This window comes from Perca fluviatilis, chromosome 13, assembly GCF_010015445.1.
Source record: "Perca fluviatilis chromosome 13, GENO_Pfluv_1.0, whole genome shotgun sequence".
NCBI lineage: Eukaryota > Metazoa > Chordata > Actinopteri > Perciformes > Percidae > Perca > Perca fluviatilis.
In genome coordinates this window covers 11,454,413-11,460,828 of record NC_053124.1, presented here as the reverse complement: position 1 = coordinate 11,460,828, position 6,416 = coordinate 11,454,413, and the positions used below count along the sequence as shown (strand labels likewise).

Here is a 6,416-nt window from a genome sequence, read left to right as displayed (position 1 = left end):
TATGCACAGGACCAGATGTTCTCTTTGAAACAAGAGAGAGGACAGTGAGCTTTACCTGTTGCCTGTGAATAAACATCATCTTTGATGTGAGGCTTTGTATTGAACCCTCCTGACTGACTGAACTCTGGCTAACAGATAAACTGTTTACATCTCACCACACCGTGAAATTCAATTCTGTATGCTGTTAAGGGTAGACTCACACTAGTGTCTTTCTGTGTGTGTGTGTGTGTGTGTGTGTGTGTGTGTGTGTGTGTGTGTGTGTGTGTGTGTGTGTGTGTGTGTGTGTGTGTGTGTGTGTGTGTGTGTGTGTGTGTGTGCCAGACTGAACAGCAGATACTGCAGACCCCGGCTGAGACACATGATCATCACCTGCTCTGAAAGACAGCGGCTCTGCACTGAAGGAGACCAGCATGAATACATGACTCGTTTCCAAGGATACTGAGGGAGGATGGTGAGTAAGTCAATTTGCATAAGCTTCTAAGGAAAGTTTGCCTCCAGAGATCCCTACTGTATACAGTCCCTCAGTACATAAATATGAATTAATGATTGCTAAGCCACTCATTAACTTGGTTAATTGAACCGAAGACTCTGTTTCATGCCCTTCATATGATAATACGTTAAATTCTCCTTTAACATTGTATCAGCTGTGAAATTGAAAGCATTTTCAGTTTGATTGTCCAAACTGATTATACGGTGCAAAAGACGACAAGCTGTCTTCTCGAGACCCAACCTGCAATATGTGAAAGTGCAAGCCAGAAATTGAGGTCTTTTTTGGCTGAAATATTAATACCTGAGCATTATTGCCAACCAGCACCTTGGATTATTTATATAGTGTCTATTATTTTTTAGGTCAGTTGTCCCATCCAGCTTGCCGTTGCATTAATGGCAGAGACTGCCTGTGGTGTGTGAGCCTGTCCTCAGATGAGTTTATTCTTTATAAAGGCAGGCTTTATGAATTATGAGGAGAATGAAAGTGCACCAGTGAAAGAGCAACTTGGGGTGAGAAAATCAAAGCTGAGGACATTTATTTCAGGAGAATTCTTTACAAAAATCTCATATTTTAGCGCCAGAAAGGAAAGGAAATGGATAAGTTCAACAAAAAATCATAGGTTGGTTGGTCTTAAATTAAGATGACTTGATTATTTGTGTAATCACTTTTAAGGAATATTAAAATTGCAACAGGAGATAATTTGATGAAAGAGGCTTTCTTTAAGTAGGTTTGTATTAAAGTGAGACTGTATCAATCACTGTGGACACAAGTGACAATTGAGAAAAATGGTAAATGCCAAAAGATAAAGTCTAATAGTAGCACAAGAAAAAAAGAATCATCAGGGAACTCACTCAGTAATGTCAGCAATACCTACCTACATTTAGCTAACATTAGCCACCATAAGCTACTGGTCATACCAGACCAAGAAAAGTTGCATCAGCCAAACCCTTAGTGTTTTGAATTGTGGAAGGATGCGTTTTATGGCTTATAATTTGTGCTTTTCATTTGTAAGAAACATAGTTTCACTTTAACTGATTTTGATATTAATGCTTCCCGTCGAAAGGAACAAATGTAAAAACCAGCAGTCACAGTCCATCATGCTGACCTTTGACATCCACAGTCAAGCTGTCCAAACAAAAAGAATTCTAGCCATATTGTTGACATGCTCCAATAAATCATGACATTTAACAGACATCTCAGGGTTTACTGCGTAATGCTTATTCCATTAAAGGGGAACTCTTTTACACATCAAAGTCTGCTTGTAGGTCTTGGGAAGTAACTGCTGCGTATGTTGAAACAGTTGTAGACTGCCTTTTATGGTTTCGGAGGCAGCTGTGTGAAGTCTTGAATTATATTGTCTTTTGTGATGTCACTTGAGTCAGCATCGTTTGGGGCTGAAGACTGCAAGTTTGAAAATGACAATAATCTGGGAGTGACTTACCAGACCTCCTGTAACCCACTCCTCATCTCTGTTTCAGGCTGCCGGCTCCAGGCTACATTAGCTGCTACTATCATTACACACCCGAATCTCCAACCAAAGGGTCGGCGGTCTAGTTGCATTGTGGGTAGGGTAGGTGTCAGGTTTTGACAAGGAAGAAGAATGCGTGGAATAAAAGAGACGACATGTCTGATTTTACATCATCTATTTTTATCAGGTTTTTTTTTTTCAAACTGTCCATTGTGAGTTTGACTATGTTATAGAAGTACTCTGTTATAGAAGTAGTTTTAAAAAAAAGATAATCAGGGTGAACATGTTCAACAATTTTAAATAAGTTATTATTTTGCATGACTAGGTTCACAGTGTCAAATGTTGTCTTTTTCCTCTTATCAAAGGACGGAACATCTGAAGCCTGGACCAGTCACGTTGCACCACAGACGTCCGTACTGTAGCCCACACTCTCCCTCTATGACTCTCACCAGCTAAATGTTAGACTTCCATATCGATGAGTATGTGGGCAGCGGGAGAGCTGGCATCAAGCAGTCACTACTCACAGTGTCAGAATCAAGAAAATTAGAGCTTTGTTAATGTATATTATCAGTGTGGACCGACTTTTGCTTTTGACATGGAAGGTAAATGTTGCTGGGAAGTGCTCTGTCACTTAGTAACTTACTAACATTACTATACATACATACTGGACATACCATACAAGCATCCCCACTCACATATACATTCACCTGCCTCTCCAATCTCCAGCCCCTCTTCCCCCTCCACCCCACCTCTTCCTCTCCTATGCCTATTTCTGTCGTCTTATTTGGAGTCATTGATAGAAGTGTGGTAGCTCAACACCCCCTCCCACACACACACACACACACACACACACACACACACACACACACACACACACACACACACACACACACACCCGTCCATCCACTCTCCTCCATCCTCCTCCCATCTCACCCTGCCGTTACAGTCGCGCTGGTCTCCCTGCCCCTGCAACACCCCCGCTGAGCTCACGCGGTTAGTACAGTCTGCCTGTGCTCTCTCCTTATAAGGGCAAAATACATTGACAGAGGCAGAGAGAGGGGGGCTGTACCAGCACAGGCAGGCAGGTAGGGGGACAGTGGCTCTAACAGGAGGAGAGAGAAATTATGCCAGAGGAGCAAAGATTAGAAAAAAGTGAACAGGGAGAAGGAGAGATGAAGATGGCCAGGGAGAGAGGGTGACGTTGATTGTGTCATAAAATATTGGGTGCAACTAAAGCTTGGGGGCTTATGAAAGAAAATAGCAACATTTGTCCACTGAGGAGGCCAGTAGCACATTTTGTGGCATTGATTTTCAGATTTCAAGATCTAGTTTTTCGCCGTGAATTTCATTTGATTTCAGGGTAGAGAACCCTACCAAGAAACACAAAATTAGAAACGGCTGATATTTAGTCTGAATATTCAATATTTGTAAATTGTTATTTATGGAAAGACAAAAAACAGTGAAACAAGCATTAAGACAAATATAACAAAAGCTTCCTCCAAAACCCATAATTATCATATTTCCAACTGCATGATACCATGTCTCCAAAGCTGATCAAAGTGCCAAGCACTTTAAGTAGCCTGGCTAATGCAGACCACAAATTGAAAAAATAAAGCCATTCATAAAAATGAACAATTACGTGAATGTATGCATCAGTTATGGTAAATAGGCTACCCTAAACCTAACATTGTAACATAAAACACTGATATTATACACAGGAGGCTTTGGCTTTGGCTTTGGCTCCAGAACGTATCGCTCATTGCTTGTAATATATCTCTCAAATGCAGAAACGTTTCCTCCCAGTGGAAGATATTTGTCATCCCCAAAGGTCATGTCAGCAAGACTCAGAATCTGACACAGTAAAATGTATTGGCTTGTTGGCTGGATCAGAATCACAATCAGAAAAAGCGTTTATTGCCACAGTAAGTTACATTTATGTGGAATTTGCCTTGTGCTCAGAAACTCCATCTTTTTATTAATACTGACAGTAGCATCAGTATTGATAAAAATGACTGCTGTCAGCGTCATCATTATTTAATCATCCTGTTCTTCCTTGTCATGATCATAAACAGTGATCATGTGGTCTAATTGTCATCATATTCACATAAATATATTCCATCATGCTTTCGTGTAGTGGGATCATGTGTCAGTATACAGTCAATTCAGGTTATGCGCTGTTTCACTCAACATTAATAAAGTATTCATCAGTTATAAAAAATGTAATCAAAGAAAAAGCTTTAAAATAAAAAGTGGAAAATGATCCATCCTGCCTTGTATCAATGCTTCAGGCTGGTGTAATGGTGTGAGGTATATTTTCTTGACACACGTTGGGCCCCTTTGTTCTAACTGAGCATCGTTTAATGGCACAGCCTACCTGGGTATTGTTGCTGATGTCTAAATCTTTATGACAACAGTGTACCCATCTTCTGGCTACTTCCAGCAGGATAACGCGCCATGTCACAAAGCTCAAATCATCTCAAAGTGGTTGTTTAGAGCACATTTGGGATGTGGTGGAACGGGAGATTTGCATCATGGATGTGCAGCTGACAAATCTGCAGAACTGCAATGATGCTATCATGTCAATATGGACCAAAATGAGTAAGGAATGTTTTCCAGCAGCTTGTTGAATCTATGCCAGGAAGAATTAAGGCAGTTCTGAAGGAAAAAGGGGGTCCCACCCAGTACCAGCAAGGTGTGGTGGCTGGCGAATGTATATGTAGTTCATTATATGTCAAAAGATGAACACACTTTATGTCTAATAGTCATTTTTGAATGTGCATGATCAGCTTCAAATATAAAGTTCAGTGTGGTGTGTGACAGAGAGTGCGGGAGGGTAAGGAGTCTCGGTTTCTTGTGCAAGTGACAGGGAAAAGATAAAATGAAGTTTTTCCCCTGTCAAGCCTCTCAAGTGTGTGTGTGTGTGTGTGTGTGTGTGTGTGTTTGAGTGTGTGTGCTGGTCCTGTTGGTTCAGCTGGAGCATTTCTCAGCGTCACACCTCCTGTGTAGCAGGAGGCCTGGTCTGCCTGTGAGGACTGGGCAGGTGCTAATTGGGCTTATAGCTTCTGAATGGAGGCGCCTGCCATGAATGGATGTGAATGTGTCGAGCGGGGGGAGGGGAGGGGGGGCCTCATGTGATCCATGTGTGTTTGTTCAGTGTGTTTTTGGTACATCAGCGTCAGCAGTGCCACAGACTGCATAAACACACCTCCGCTCTGTGCGCTGGTATCTGTCTCAGTTAAGTTAAATAGACCCCCTCATTTTGTCGAAGATGGAGGGATGACACCCCTTTGGGAATGATGCGGGAAGAGAGATGCAAATCCATTTAGTCACAGGTCCCCAAGTGGAGTAAAAGGCAGACGCAAGGAGGGGAAGAGAAGGGAATTAAACCAACATAACACCCGGTTGCTAAGTGTGTCAGCATGGCAGGCAAGGGCGTTAATGGCGTAGGGTTTGTGTGTCTTTGTTTCGGCATATTCGTCAGTATGAAACATCCGCTCTAGTTGATCTTTACCAACCTGTAGGCAATATTTTATTTACTCTTGAGTAATTCCCCCACGGGGATACAACTCAAACCCACCCTAAAGCCTAGCAACTGAGCAGATCTTAGAAGAAAATAGATCAGATGAATAAATAGGATATTGAAGGAGTTTGGAGTTTTCTCATCATCTCTCCTCTCAGAATATGTAACAGTGAACTATCTCCTCACATCTCTCCATCATGTTTCTCAACTGGCATTCCCTTTGAAGGAATTAGGGAATGAAAACTGATGAGAGAGAGATGAGTCTTGATAACTCTCTCTGTTGTGTAAAAGAGACTGTAATATAACCCAAGAGTTGTTGGGATGAGTAAATTGAAGGACATGAGGTCACAGATTTACAATGTTGGGAGGTTTGCTGACAGGATATATGTGCATTTGAGCACAAAGGGCTCTTTTAATTGGCAGTAGTTCATATTAATGGTACATCGTGTATGCTGATTTTTCTAAACTTCAGAAGAAAACACATTTACTTGCCTCGGCTCCCTTAGCATGGTTCTCACCAGCAACAAATAGCTAGACCTATGAGGGCATTTTGTTCTCAGTATTGCACATCATTGGAGAGAGAAAAAAAAAGACTCACTAGCAACAACATAACCATCCATCCTCATACCCAGAATGCATCACTTTTCAAGCAACAGGCCATTGAGGCTCTACAGAGACTGTCCTCGATCTATACCAAGTAATGGTATTTTGGGTAGCATTGTTATTATTGAGGGACACTGAGAAGATTATATTTTGCACCCATTTCAAGTGTGTGCACAATATATCATATTTTATTTTAAAGTTTATTTTTAAGTTTTTGTTTTCCAATACCAAGTGAAAGTGCCGCGCACAGTTTTGGCTCCTTGTCGTGGCATAATGTGAAAGAACATGTAGGCTTGTCTTTACTGTAATTATTTTTTATGTACTGGTCAATTGAA

General features: G+C 41.3%; 1 long non-coding RNA gene across 1 annotated transcript; it reads left to right on the top strand.

Moving 5' to 3' along the window:
* Positions 1–327: 327 nt before the first annotated feature.
* On the top strand, positions 328–4,218 carry LOC120571567. Its single transcript, XR_005641245.1, has 3 exons — positions 328–451; positions 1,969–2,060; positions 2,324–4,218. It is a non-coding gene; the product is annotated as an uncharacterized LOC120571567 (long non-coding RNA).
* The last annotated feature ends 2,198 nt before the right edge of the window (positions 4,219–6,416 follow it).